At 37.7% G+C, this 16,077-nt stretch overlaps 1 protein-coding gene across 2 annotated transcripts in view; it reads left to right on the top strand.

The window, feature by feature from the left end:
* PXDNL (peroxidasin like) overlaps nucleotides 1-16,077 on the top strand; it is a 507,521-nt gene that overhangs the window by 91,966 nt on the left and 399,478 nt on the right. The window lies entirely within an intron of this gene.

The raw sequence follows: 16,077 nt of genomic DNA, 5'->3' as shown, positions 1-16,077 counted from the left end.
TGGTCTCTGCTCATTTTCAGTGCCAGCCTCACTTTCGGCCATCCTTGATTCTGGGGTGCTGGTGTGTCCTTTGAAGGTTGTCTGCGGGTTGAAGCTCAACCTGGGACTGAAGCTCTGAGTCTCAGGGTTCAGCAAGGTGGCTCTGAGGACTCGTTCTTTGGCTCTGCAGCCTCTGAGACAGTGCTTCAGCTCCCTCCCTGTCACTATCCAGAAGAGCCACGGATATCCGGGGACCGTGGTGGAACAGCTTTGGGAGGAAAATGAGATTTTCCTTCCATGCGAGCGAGCGTCTGTGTCAGCCTGCGGAGTTCCCTTTGTTGTGCCTGGAAGTACTGAACACTTGCTCTTATCTTGCCTTCACCAGCCTAGACAGGAGCCTGCACAAGGCCAGTAGGGAGCTGGCAGCAAGACGGAAAAGCGCGGTGACCACTAGCTGTGTGAATATGCTGTTTATTCTGCTGTAAAGGTGATGGTGTTGGTGTCCTAGATGCTTCACCAAAATATCCAGCTAGGAAGTGAGAAATATACCCAATTTTCAAGAGCTTATTAAATTAATGTCACTTGAATGTAGGGATTACTCAAGTGAGACTTCATCTATATGCTGCTCAGGAATATCAGGATAGCACATTTCTTTTTAAAATTTTGGTTAATAAAAATAAAAATACTATTCTCAAAAAAGAGCATACTTATTCACATGCGATTCATATAAATAACACCACAATTACGCCAATAAGTCTGATTTATAAATAGTATCTATTTACAAATAACAGCTGACAGTAAAGCAGGAAGTTGGGAAAATAAACATAAATGAAAACCCTTCCAAAAACATTTTCAAAGTGTAATAAAAAATTACTGAGTATTAAACACAGCTTTAAAAATGCAGTTCAGACATAAAGAATAAAATGCCATATAAGTCGTTTTTTAAGAACAATTTGCTTCTGTATAAAACTTCTCCCAAACTCAGGAAGTCTGATTTTTTTAACACAAATGACGAGTTCAGGATCCTGGTAAATTGAAAATATCTGGCGGGGTGCGGTGGCTCAGGCCTGTAATCCCAGCACTTTGGGAGGCCGAGGCTGGCGGCTCCGAGGTCAGGAGATCGAGACCATCCTGGCTAACACTGTGAAACCCCGTCTCTACTAAAAAAATACAAAAAATTAGCCGGGCACGGTGGCAGGCGCCGGCAGTCCCAGCTACTCGGGAGGCTGAGGCAAGAGAATGGCGGGAACCTGGGAGGCGGAGCTTGCAGTGAGCCGAGATCACGCCACTGCACTCCAGCCTGGGCGACAGAGCGAGACTGCGTCTCAAAAAAAAAAAAAAAAAGGAAAATATCCAGCTTTTAAAGTATGAAATCAGCGAAGGAGCTCATGCAGATGATCAACATGAGCGTACCTAACACACCACAGTGGGGCCAAGAGGCAGTCCTCGGGGCATACGAGCTGTCACAGGGGAAACTGTGAAACAAGATTCTTCAAGCAGATGTGTCCATCTTTGAGTTTTATAGCACAGGGAATGAGATGTCACAGCATACTTTTCAAAAGAATTCTATGAAAACTATAACTGAAGCAAATGTGACTAGTAAGCGATGAGAAGTGTGCCCCTTTAGGGCAATGTATGAAAATGCAGTTAGAGGCCGACTAAGAAGTTCGAGCCACGGTTGGTATTTCTTGGTTCACTTTGGAAGGCTACTATCTTTTTTGAGAAGAAAACCAAAAAGAAGAATGCTGGAAAGTGTGTACAGATAACTTCTACCTTTTTCACCCAACCTCCAGTGCAGCCCTTTGGTTTTACATTGGTGCTCCCCAATCCTTGTCATTCACTAAAGGGTGGAGAGCTTCCCTGCTGGGTCCAGGGCTAAAAATGGAAGTCCTGCACAATCTCCAAGCTCCTCCACCCCAGTCCCTGGCCCCCACATGGAAGGTGGTCTCCCTCCTTCCAGACCCCTGAGACTGCCTGTGGCTGTGGCGTTGGAGTCTTCTTGGGACAATCAATTGCAGGCCTTGCTTTCCTTCCTGGGTACTCGCCCGTGCTCCTGTTCCTTCCAGCCAGGCCTGCCTCCTCAGACAGCTGTGTCAAAAGCAAGACATTTAAGAGAAGTGGTGACCGCTCTCTGCTTTCTCTTGATCAGAGAAGAATTTACCACAAGTTGTAGTAATTTAAAAAAAAATCTAGCTCATTTGCTCAAAGGACAACAATTTAAAAGAAAACATATTCAGCATGACTCACTTTGCTTTTAGGTGACAATAAGTTTTTGGAAACCCCCGTTATAATTAGCCAGTTAGCCAGTGAGTGGCAGCTGACTCTGGTGGTGGCTTGCCCAGCATCCATTCTTGTTCTTCTTGTTCCCTTTTGCCGACAGAATCCTGCAGGGTGACGCTGCCTGACCACAAATACTCATCTTCTCTCCCTCTCCTGCTGCTGCAGAGGCCAGAAGGGTCTGGCCGGTGAGGACTATCCTGGCCCCACTCATGGGCACTATTTCCTTTTCCCTGAGCCTCTCCTCTGATTCCAGCTGATTGTGGTCTCTGGTCATGCACAAACACTGATTATGCAGGGACAACCTTGCAGCTTGTGCTTCCAGCCCAGGTCATGGCTTTTATTTTCTGCTGTGTGGCTTCTCAGATCCTGCAACATGGATAGCCCACACTAGAGATGTGGGATGTTAGCACTCATGGAGCACCTGTGACTGATGGGATGGCAGAAACAGACAGATGTGTCCCCTTTTATCCGCCAGGTCTAAGTTCTGAGAAGCATTTGGAAGACTCTGCAGTTCTTTTGCAAGTCATCTATGGCACTGGCCAATGTGTCCTTAGAATGGTTTTTCCTCCTTTCCAGGTTTCTTCATTCCTCACACCTGCTCCCTGTCACATTCCTGTGTAAACTTCCTGGAGCTACGTCTTTATCTCAAGTTCTGCTTTCAGAGAAACTATACTATTACAAGATATCTGCAAGAGCAGGAATCAAGGGCATCTTTTTAAAAGGGAGAGACAGTTAGAATTGGTAAGCCCCTTCTTTCTCATTCTCACTGGTAAAGACAAAAGTTATTTTGTCAAGATGAGTGTGAAGGCCACATACTAAGGGTGATAAAGCACAAAGTCCTTGTTGACACTGCTGAGCAACTGCAGCCACCTAGACAACCTCCTCTGGTCTTGTATGGTGCAAATAGCTCATCTGTTTGAGTCTGAGTAGGGTTTTCTGTTATTTGCAGCCCAAATCATTCCTAAATGATAGAGTAGAAAAAAAACAACAACAAAAGAGTACTTGGATTTACAAATCTTAAGGTAGCGATTAGAATCTTGCCTTTTGAAAAATCTTGCATCTCTTCCCCTTGCTTGCTGTGAGGGGCCCGAGGGAGCCTTCTCTGCTCTTCTTGACGATTATAGGAGCTAGGGGTGCAATCGTTTTCCACCTGCCTTTGGGGATGCCTGGTGTAGGTCCTGTGTGCTGCCAATGTTTTCTTCTCTGTTCTTTTACTTTCCTATATTATCATTTACTTTCTGAAATATGAATTAGATACACAAAAAGTAATCTGGAGAAAATCATGGCACACATTTGGAGCTCTTACACTATTATCCTTATGGATTCTAAAATGTCTTTTATATCTCACAGGGCCTTTTCCTCACTAAAGGTACATTTGGCTTTCATTGATTCAGCCTTGTTTCACAGCAAGAGTGCACAGTTTAAAAAACACATAGCATAAAGTAAAATTAGTTAACTATACCTCACTTCAACTAGCTTGATTGAAAGTTAGTCTCATTCCATGGAATCAGCAAGAGGGAAAGGAGAATTTATGTGTTGTGCACTTGAGCATTTGAATACATGATTGTTTTAGGATTTTTGTCCTTTTGAAGGTGTAGCAAGGCTGCCAGAAATGCAATGGCCCCAAGGTACAGCTGTCAAGAAATATCTACCGAAAGGGTATTGCTTCATTAAACATAGATCTTTCCTTTGTTCATTAGGATCTTGCCAGATGGGAATTCAGTGTTTTGAAAGCAGGCACCCACATGGAATTTTGTTTCTGACATTGATGAATGACTGAATCTCTCCATGGAGTTTTGTTATGGGGTGTCAGTGAGTGTTAGTTGAGGGCGTGACTGTAACTTTTCATGATACAGAGATCTGTAGGTGTCAATCCAGTCTATGGTTGAGCAATCATAGTACAGCATCCGTATCTATAAATCAAAAGGGTAGAGGCAAACTCTTGAATTTAAATTTGCATATTGTAAGATTCTTCCAAGTGGACTGAATAGCTTTGTTTTAAACTTCTGTTGAACTTTCAAGTACCGTTATTTACTGTACCTGATAAGAAACACAGGCAGCTCAGATAAAACACTGGGTTGCAGATCAGAAGAACCAATATCCAAAGAAACGAAGTTAGCCCTGCCTCAGGTTACTGTACCTCCTGAGTCAGCTGACACCTGCTACCTCCACACCATTAACTTGACTAGACACCCCGCCCCCATATTCATAAGGATCTTTGGAGGGTGAATAAACTATTTCTATTGTAGCATTTGCAGACCTCCTCTTATGGCAGGTGATGTGCTACATGTTGATCTTCTCTTACCTTCTGCCACAGGAAGTCAGTGAGGTGCCTGTTTATAGAGTTGGAGAAGCTAAGAATATGAGAAATCAACACTTTCCTCAATCACTTAGCTGGTAAACGGCACAACTGACGTTCAAACCTAATGTGTCTGACTCAAAAGACATTTTTTTCATTCTTCTCTACTGCTTAGTGTAGTGATTAAAATTGTGTTTGGTGGAGTCAGTTGGAGTTCAAGTCCTTGCTTCACTGATTACTAGCCGTGTTTTTCTGCAACTAAGTCAATCTCTCACCCTCTCTGTTTTGCCATTCAAAATCAGGTGTATCTTATCGTGGTTTTGATTTGCATTTCCCTGATGATCAGTGATGTTGAGCATCTTTTCATATTCTTCTTGGCCCTTTGTATGTCTTCTTTGGAGAAATGTCTATTCAAGTCCTTCACTTATTTTTGAATTGTGTTGTTTGTCTTTTATTGTTGAGTTGCCAGAGTTTTAAAAAATACTTTCATATTAATTCCTTATCAGATATATACTACATTTAATATTTATCTTTTAAGAAGCAATAGAAGCCTTTTAAAGAGCTGAGAAAATGGCAAAAATATTGGCAACTAATGCTGCTCTCATGATACTCCCCATAGTGGAAACTGAGAAAGGGTTTTCATTTGGCAATGGGTGAGGTTGGACATGCTCTCTTTATGGCACTTACAATTTATTCTTTGGTAGAAGGAAGGATACTAACAACTCAGTAATATTTTCTCTGTTTCCTTGAAAAAAGACAATTGCAGCTTTTGAATTTGTAAGTTGAATGGGATAACAGAGGATAATACTGAAGTGAAAAGGTGTCTGAATGGAAAGGTATTTCATTTGTCCATTCAGGAGATTTGTTTTACTTTACAAAATGATGCAATGGAACAAATACCTATATTACCATTTTTCTTCCCCTCTTGTCATTTATTTTTCCTTTGAACTGTTATCCTCTCCTCTGAACTGTTCTCTGTGTGAAAATGTCATACCTTCTTGATTTTCAAATGCTTTCAGAGTAGCAACAGGTAATAGAAGTTCAACATTTAACAATCTCAATATTTAAACTTAAACATTTTCCACCATATTATACCCCCAAAATCTTTTTTTTCCCCATTAAGCTATTAAAAAGAATAAATAAATAGAGCACAGACAGCCTCCCAGAATGACTGAAGTGTCTGTTTGCTCTAGATGTATTTATATGGCCAACAGTGTAGTGGTAATAGAATGCTTCCTCCGTGCGATAAAATGAAGATGGTGGATAATAGCGCAGCAATATTACTAAATCAGAGAAATGACGCCTTGAATTCTTTAAAGTGCAGTGTAGCCAATGATAAGTCATCCTTCCATGTGGCAGAAAAGAGAATCTGGGTGCACAAAGTATGGGCATATTTATTAAGTCAAAAATATAAGGCCTAGAGGATAACATTCTACATAATGTGGCCAATTTATGCTGTAATCATTAGGGATGACTTGATTTTACTTATTACAATATTCTAATCTTAAAAAGGAGTTGAACTCAATGTACTACCCATTCTGAAGAGCTTTAAAAAGCATTTCAGGGTGATAAAAATTACCGGCTCTTGTATAATTTTCTTCATTTGAAAACTCCAAAAAACAATTTATGCTTTTATTATATGGATTTTGCAAACATAAATGTGTAGAGAATTAAAGCAATATGGAGGAAAGGTAAGACTGTGGGGTTTTTTGGTAGATCACTTTTATTACAATAAAACAAGTGACTATTTTGCTTGGATCTAACATTTATTATCTTTTGGGAATACATTTCAACCCTAATTGAGATTAAAGGCCTACAACAGAAAATCGGATTCTGCTAATCAGCTCTTCTTATACTACAAATGATTCCTCAAAAAAATGTGTTTATCTTCATGGCAAGCAGTTTATTTCTTCATTGAATTTTTTTTTCTACTTTGATGACAAAAGGATAAAGCTTGTTTTGACTAACCAAGTCTTTTAGCATATTAATTTACGCTTAATGAATTGTTTGTGGTTAAACAATTGGCCCTTAATATACATAGGCCTGTGGTTTTATCTTCAGATTACTTGACAGAAACTATCTTAACCAGGTGTGAGGACAATGTTGGCCAGCCTTGCCTATTCAACTGGGGTGGGTGACAGAAGGCTCTGTTTCTGGGTGATGGTTAAAGGTATTTCATTTCATTCTCAAGTGTCCTTGTTTGAATGCCAAGTTATATAATCATTCTACATTTAGCCAGCTGCCGCTTCTGATAAGACTGCCTAGGAATTTAAAGATCCTTTATTTAAAAAAGACAGGCATATCAAACCTGAGATAAAGAATGCCTTGTGGCGCTATCTCTTTCAGGTGAAACTTTCTATGTGTTTAGCCTTAGGGCAGCTATGCCTTTGCACAGCAGCAAGCTGATATTATAAATACTTCCTAAAGTTCAAGTTTATCTAACATGATTTTCTAAAGATAAAAATGTATGCTTGTTTTAAGTTAATGCGTTTCATATTAAGTCATTTAGAAATAGCCAGACACGTTTAAACTCCAAATACTAGTTTAGCAGAATTTTTATTGACTCACATTTTTAGGAGAAAAATAAAAATAACCTTAAAATTAGCTCATATTAGAGATTTAATTGTGATGAGTACTCTTTTAGCTCAGCCTTCTAGACTTTTTATTTCTATGGTTTATTGTTGCATAATGAGAAGTAATGTTTAGAATGAATGCTCTGAGACTCTGCAAAATTATGAATAATTGAAAAAAAGTCATTTTTATTACACATTAATCATAAGGTATTACAAATATTTTCAAAACGGAAGTTTAAAAGGAATATTTTAACAGTGCCAGGAATTCAATAAGCCCAATTATACAGTTTCTTGAGCATTATGTTTAATCTAGATTTGTCTGTACAATGTGCCATAGATAGAATGTAGACTTTTTTCTTATACTATAGAAGCTAAAGTCATTATATGTTTCTTATACTATAAGAGCTAAGGTTGTCTGTTTACATTAACTTTGATACATGTGATCAATGTCCAAATACTTATTTGACAAATGTTTATTAAGTTAGTATATGTCCCAGGCATGATTCTAGGTGGTTGGGATATGAGTGAGTTAAACAGAGAAAACCTACTGCCCTCATTGGGCTTACATTTTAGCAGAGAGAGAGAGAGAGAGAGAGAGAGAGAGAGAGAGAGAGAGAGAGAGAATACATTAGAAACCTAATAAATAAACATATGCTATAGTATTTCAGTTGGTAGTGAATTCTACATGAAAGAAAAATGAAAGTAGGGTAAAGGCAGTCAGATGTGCCTAATGAAAATTAACTGAAATCAACCCAATAGTACCACAGGTAGTTTTTTTTTAGATGAACAGAGAAATTGACCCTTTTGGTCTTAAAGGTTGAACCTTACATTTGTTTTATCTGAGTTCCCTCCTCAGGAAAAGACCTTCAGACCTCTCAGAAAAAATAAAATAAAATAAAAAAATAAAAATAAAATAAAAAAAAAATCAAAGAACTGAAACCTAACCATGTTACCACACCCAGACAATGAGATGACAGATGCCTCATTCCTCATAATTGCTTCCTTGCCTCTCTCCTAGTTCCTGGTTTCTCATACCTTGTTACATTTCTTCCCTGCTATTTAAACCCCTAGTTTTAGTCAAGCAGGGAGATGGATTTGAGACTGAATTCCCATCTCCTTGGCTGCAGTACCGGAGTAAACCTTCTTCTTTGGCAATGCTTGTTGTCTCAGTGATTGGCTTTCTGTGCTGCAAGCAGCAGGACCTAGAACAAACCCCTGGTGTTTCAGTAATAATAAATGCTGGATAAAAAGAAAAATGAGAATAAGGTAAAGGCAGTCAGATACGCCTAATGAAAATTGGATAGCTACAAGTATTTTTTGTTGACACATTATAAAATTAACTGTATACTACATATATATATACTTTTAACTATATACTACATATATATACACATACACTTTTGGACACAGTGGTCTAGGCCAGCATTTCCATTTGGAAATTGTAGAATACAAAGTTCCTTAACAAAACAAAGTCACTTAACAAAAGTAAGTTGACAAAGTAATTGGAGAATAGAATACATGTAGAATTTAGAACTCATAGCTCTCTGGTTCCCAACCATGTATTATTTCTTTTTCATAATTCAGGAGCTTCATGACAAACTCTCAACTGTATTAGATCTTTGTAATGTTTATAATCTGAAGACAAGCCATATGTATAACTGAAGCAAACAATCACAATGCATTGATAAGTTCAAGAGATAATTTTGGCTGGATCCCATGGCTCATGCCTGTAATCCCAGCACTTAGGGAGGCCAAGGCAGGTGGATCACTTGAGGTCAGGAGTTTGAGACCAGCCTGACCAACATGACAAAACCCTGTCTCTACTAAAAATACAAAAATTAGCCAGGTGTAGTGGTGGGCGCCTGTAATCCCAGCTACTTGAGAGGTTGAGGCACGATAATCCTTTGAATCTGAAAGGTGGTTGCAGTGAGCCAGGATCGCACCATTGCACTCCAGCCTGGGTCACAGAGTGAGACTCTATCTCAAAAATAAAATAAAATAAAATAAAAAGATAATTTTAAAGTTTTAACAGTTTTTGGTGTAACTGCTAGTTTTCTATATCTAATACCATGATGTCTGTAAACTATGACAATTTAACTTCTTCATTTCTGATTTGGATATCTTTTATATATTTCTTTTTCTTACCTAATTTCTGTGGCTAGGATTTTCAGTTCTCTGTTGAATACATATGGTGAGAGTGGGCATTCTTATGTAGTTCTTGATGTTAGAGGAGAAGCTTTTGAGTTTGCACCATGGAGTGTGAGGCCTGTGAGCTTACCATACACGGCCTTTCTTGTGTTGAGGTACACGCCTTCTGTATCTAATTTGTTGACGGTTTTTATTATAAAAAGATGTTAAAATTTGTCAAATGGCTTTTCTGTGTCTATTGGTATGACCATATGGTTTTTGCCCTTTGTGACAACGTGGACGAACCTAGAAGACATTATGCTAAGTGAAATAAGCCAGGCACAGAAAGACAAATACTTCAGGCTCATTCATAGTAGCAGAGAGCAGAATGGCAGCTACCAGGGCCTAAGGGAGGTGGTGTATTTCACCTTAGATTGTCACCTTAGGTGTATTTCGCCTTAGATTGGTGAAAGGATACAAAGTTTTCATTAGGAGAAATAAATTCAGGAGATCTATTGTACAACATGGTGACTATAGTTAGTTGCATTGTATTGTATGTTTGAAAATTGCTATAAAAGCACATTTTAAATGTCCTCACCCCCCAAAAAATTGATACATAAGTGAAGTAATAGATTTGTTAGGTAGCCTGATATAGCCATTCCAGAATATATACATATATCAAAGCATCATGTAGCATTCCATAAATACATATAACTTTTATTTGTCAGTTAAAATAGATTCTAAAAATTTAAAAAGAGACAATTTCATATTCACTCAAATGGAAGGAGAAATCTATTTGCTTCTATAAAAGTGATATGATATAAAATCTAGAGCAAGAAAGATTTTGTCTGGCTGCCCAGAATCAATTTTTGGTGAAGTCTCAGAGCCTACACTGGGGGTGGTGCAGTTAAAGGGATCAGTAGAGCAGACAAAAGGGAAAGCTGAGGAATGAGGAGAAGTATTTTTATCTCTTTTTTCAAAGTTAAAATACCTTGATTGGCTCCTCTAGCTAAAAAGGCAATATATGGTTGTTATAAAAATGCTTATGGAATAATATAAACATTATAGTCAAAGTTGTGAAAACTCCTACTCCTCATTAACATTTAGAGTCTATCATTTTGGACTATTTGTGTGCATAGATATTTGCATATTGACTAAAATTTCACATAGATAATAGGTGCAAAATTTTGTGTGTAACTATAATCAATTTTGTTTAATGATATTCTATAAACAATATTTTTGTTATACTATATTGTAAATATCATGTAAATAATGTTGGTTCATACATACATATTTAAGTACATGGATATCCTCTTTATTTTAATGACTACATAAAATCCCACCATGTTCATGTACCATAATTAAGTTATCCTTCATTTCTTTGTAGAAATTTAGTAATTTACTGATTATAAACAGTACTGTGATGAGTTTGCATTCTTGTGCTCTTGTCTGGTCAGTTTCTTACAATAAATTCTTAAAAATGGGATTCGGGGTCAAAAGATGTTCAAAATGTATAATTACGTTTTGCAAGTTTGATTTCCAATTGACATTAGTAATGAAATTTACTAATTCTTGCCAATACAATTAATATCAAATTTGATCTCTTTAATTTGCATTTATTTGATTACTAATGAGGCTTACCACACTTCCACATTTATCTGCTAATTGACTCACTTCCCCTTCCTCAGTAGGGCTCCTTCTTCATTCCTTAGCAATCTACTCATCTTCTGCTTAAACCCCAAAGGCTGGAATGCCCAAGCATGTCATTTCAAATTATCTTTTTCTCCTATTGCCCCTCTCCCTAATTATCTCATCTGGTCCCACAGTTTAAATATTCACATGCTAATAACTCCTAGATTTATAACTCCTGCTTTGACTTCTCTCTGAATTTTAGTGCCTGCCTGAAACTTCAGCACTTGAACTAACATCCTGTGGAACACAGGCTTAACAATTAATTATTTTTCATGAATTTGGTTTGGTATAAACTGAATCTAAGGGCTTCTCTCAGTTCGACATTTTGGTCTATTATGTTTTTGAGCATTCTTCCCCAAAGATTCTGTTCTCTTCTTCAAGGATTCTAGTTATTCCTACAAAGGGTCTCTATTATTTTTCTTCCATGTCTGTGAGCTCTCTGATTTTTATATCGGTGTTCTTTTCCTTTGAATTTCAGCCTGTACTCCACATTGCTGATGTACTTCACTTCTCTGCAATGGCAATTCTGTTCTTTACAATTTCCTACAATTTAAGTTCATAAGGGTTCTGTTTTTTTTTTTACATTATTCTTCTGTCTGTGAGCTCTCTTTTTATTTCAGTCTGCTTTCTTAGCTCCATTGTCTTTTCACCTCCATTGTGCAGAGCCTACAGCAGGTGCTTATGGAAGATAAGAAGACAGATGACTACAGACAGTGACTTCCTGGAGCCAGTTGTCTTATTGACAGGCCAGCTCCAGGGCCTCCCCTTCCTTCTCCAGGGTGACTCAGGTGCCCTTCTCTGTTCCAGCCATTCCAGGTGAATCACAATCAACGGGCTCATCATACTCTGACTTACCTGTTTTTCTCTCTTGCAACTTGGAATTTTGAGAGGACAAAAACTTTCCCTTACTCGACATATATTCTCAGGAACTAGTACAGGAGACTGGCACAAAGTGGGTCTTTTAGAAATATTTATTGATTTAATGAATCGGTGCATGAGTAAATATCAAGAAGATTTTAATTTAGATGTGGTTCTTATGATGGAAATTATTTATTGACCTTTGCTACACAAAAGGTCAAGGACATCTGAATGAATAAGGAAAATATATATATATTTGTATGTGCATGTGTGCACGTATATATATATGCACGCACGTGCACACACACACACAGGTAGACTATTATTCAGCCTTAAAAGAAAAGGAAATCCTACCATGTGTGACAACATAAGCTGACCTGGAAGATACTATGTTAAGTGAAATAAGCCAGTCACAGAAGGACAAACACTGCATGATTCCACTCATATGAAGAATGTAAAATAGTCAAATTCACAGAAGCAGAGAATAGAATGGTGGTTGCCAGAGGTTGTGGGGAGGAGGAAATGGGGATTTGTTGCTCAGTGAGTATGACTTTTCAATTATTCAAGACAAATAAGTTCTAGAGATGTGTTTTGCAGAACAGTATCTGTGGTTAATAAAACAGAATTGTACACTTTAAAATATTTTAAGATGCTAGATCTCATGTTAAATGCTCTTACCACAAACCAAACCAAACCAAACAAAACAAAACAAAAATGAAACCATAAAAAAATACAAGAAAATTTGTGGAGGTGATGAATATGTTTAGTAGTACTCGGCTGTGGTATCATGAGTATATGCATATGTCCAAACTCATCAAAATATATACATTAAGTGCATTTTAAATATACAAATATCAACTATGTCTCAATAGAGCTTAAAAATTCCCCTAAAAGATTTAAAAAGGGACTCTCTATTTGAAAGCATACTTGTCTAAATGTGAATTTCCTCACATGATGAACTGCTTGTCATGTGTCTGCCTCTGTTTTTATTAAAGGATTATTTACTCCATTGGACAGAGAGAGAGCAAGCAAAACAAACCACTGAAAATATCAGAGATGCTCAGTTCTACTAGAAGTGAGCATGATACATAACAAATTACTAAAATAACTTACTCATAAATTTGTTTATGAGAACTGAGTATAAATTTTAGGCTATCATAAGTAGTAAAACCGTCTGTGTAGATTCAGTAATGGTGCAATTCTCTTTTGAATGCTACACAAAGCGGAACTCATTGGAACCCAAGCATTTTTTCTGCTGAAAACCCAGAGACCCCTTCAGTGGGCAGTTAAATGGAGACCCCCCCGTGCCTGAGAATCAAAGCTTCAAAGGTTGAAGTCTGTTTGATAGTCTCGTTAATACATTCACTGATTGGGAAAATTACACTCTTAGCAAAGAGGAGCTTAAGAAACTTCATATTGAAGTTTGATTTTCCAACGGCATTTATTTCAAATGTTTGACAAATCTAGGCTTTTCTGAGGGAATCTTTGAAACTCAAATAGATAAGATGATAAAAATTAGTCTCTTTTATTTGTTTTTCTGGTGCTCAGCTTGTAAACTCAACTTTACTATTTCAATCCTGTTACTCCTTCATTTGCATAATAAGAAAACTATTACCATAAAAATAATTGAAATTATTATGGTGGTTAATGAAAATAAATATAACTATGTTAAAATAAGCAATTGTTCTCTTCATGCTTTAGCTCTCACAAAATCTACTGTGGAAGCCTTTTCTGATGGCTCCAATTTGCATCGGGTGTTCCTCCTGTGTGAATTCCCTACTTCCTCCCTTGGCACCAGTATTTTAACTATGCATTTACTCACTGATTGAAATAGAATGTGAAGTATTGGAGGTAAACAGTCTTACCAATTTTTTTTTTTTTGAGATGGAGTTTCGCTCTCGTCGTCACCCAGCCTGGAGTGTAGTGGCGCGATCTCAGCTTACTGCAACCTCCGCCTCCTCTGATTCCCAGGTTCAAGTAATTTTCTTGCCTCAGTCTTCTGAGTAGCTGGGATTACAGGCACCCTCCACCATGCCCAGCTAATGTTTGTATTTTTAGTAGAGACGGGGTTTCACCATGTTGGTCAGGCTGGTCTTGAACTCCTGACCTCAGGTGATCTACCCAACTTGGCCTCCCAAAATGCTGGGATTACAGGCATGAGCCACCGTGCCTGGTCAAGTCTTACCTATTTTCATCTTGGTGCCTTCTGTCAGTTTTGGAAAATTCTCAGCCATTATCCTTTTAAATACTGCTTCTAACTCATTCTTTCCACTTTGTCTGGGAATGCAATTAAAATAAATGTAAATTATGAATATCTTTGTGCATGTAAGAATCTGCACACGTGTGTGTGCGCGTGAGCACACACACACACCGTGTTTTCACCAGGAGGGTTCATCTGAACTATTTGGTCTGTCTTTGCCAGAAGCTGAGCTCTGTAGCTGACATTAAAGAAGGAAATCAATGGACTGAGAGAATGAACACGCTCACTCCTTTATTTTAAATGTACTACAAATCTAAGTAAAACAAGGAATTCCTAACATAGAAAATATTATTTCTTACACACATTATCTCACCGTGTTCATTTATCTTGTTTAAGTAATATGCGCTTTCTGATAGAGAAATTATCACCTTCTCTTCCTCCTTCTCTTCCTCCTTCTTCTCCCTCAGAGTTAGCCAGTAGCCAGTACAATTACTGTTTAGATGACCACCATGCTTCCCATGAAGCTTATCGTCACTGTGAACCATGTTATTGTCCCCGTGGCATTAGTCCTTAATTTAATTTCTTGGATGTTTTATCAGCAATGTGCCAGACCAAGTAACCTAAGGAGCTCTTCCAGTACAAGAGTGTAGCAGGAGCTTCCCTTTAATTTTACAGTTGACATGACAAAAAATGAGGGCTATTCTCAAATGTTAAGGTGAAGAGAGAGCCCAGACCTAGACAGGTGACTGAGTCCTGGATCTGAGGTATTCTAGAGGGTGGGTCACATCCCTGGTGGCCCAGGGCCCCCTTCAGTTATGTGGAGACCCCCCATGCCTGAGGATCAAAGCCTCAGTCAAAGGTTGATCCAGCGGGCAGTACAAATTCTTTCTGGTCTCAGTCTTATCACCAAGTGAAAAAAGGGAAACCATTTATTTACTTTTTTCTGAGAAATCCTAATCATAAACCAGCCCACAGTATTTGGGGCATGAATTCACATTACTTGGATGGCTCCAATATCCCTGAGATGAGAATTTAGTATAAAGTGTTTATGTGTATGTGCTGTTTACTAAGGTCCAATAAAGAAAATGTATATATATTACATGTATTAGACTAATGATTAAGATCTAGAATATACACAGTCCTAAAAATCAATAAGCATGGAAAAAGAGTAGAAAGGAGACTACAATACAAAAGGCATTTTATATAAGAGATCACATTAATGTCCAATAAACCACCAAAAAATGCTTAGCCTCATTAGAAATCAGAGAAATGCAAGTTGGTTGCAACAGCAATAAGGTATGTTTCACTTCCTCCACATTGGCTAAAATTAAAGTTTGAGTACTCTAAGTGTGGTCATCCATGTGGAGCAATGAGAAGTGTTATACACTGCTGGTGGGAGTCTGAATTAATACAAACACTCAGGGAAACAATTTATTCTTGACTAGTAAAGTGGAATATATGCATAACTTAGAGCAGGTAATTTTATTTCCAGGTACATAACCTAGATACATTCTTGCACACAGACACTAGGAAATATGAACAAGACTGCTAATGACATCTTTGTAACAGCAAGTAATTGTTAGTAACCCAAATATCTTTGAATAGTTGAATGGATAGACAGTGGTATATTCACAAAATGAAATACTATACAGCAGTAAAAAATAAATGAACTGTTACTACATACATCTACATAAATGACTGTTGAAAACATCAGTTAAAAAAGCAATTTGCAAAATATATGCATGTGATCCCACATTATGTAATGCTCAAAACATATAAAACTTAACTATGTATTGTCTATGGGTACACATTTATATGGTAAATTGAAAGAAAATCCAGGAAGGGACAAAGGGAAAAAGAATAGGTTAGTGATTGCATCTCTGTGGGAACATGAGACCAGAAAGGGGTACACACATGGGACTTCAATGTTCTTGGTAGTTCTCTATTTTATTGGCAATGTCATGAGTACATGCATATTTGTAGTAAGTTGGTTTTGGGATTTACCAAGTCGGAAAGACTTGTGATAATAGTTTTTCTCCCAACTAAAACAGATAAAATAAAAATACTAA

The sequence above is a fragment of the Macaca fascicularis genome, chromosome 8 (genome assembly GCF_037993035.2).
Source record: "Macaca fascicularis isolate 582-1 chromosome 8, T2T-MFA8v1.1".
Lineage (NCBI taxonomy): Eukaryota > Metazoa > Chordata > Mammalia > Primates > Cercopithecidae > Macaca > Macaca fascicularis.
The sequence above is the reverse complement of the archived record's forward strand: the minus strand, read 5'-3'. Positions and strand labels throughout refer to the sequence as shown.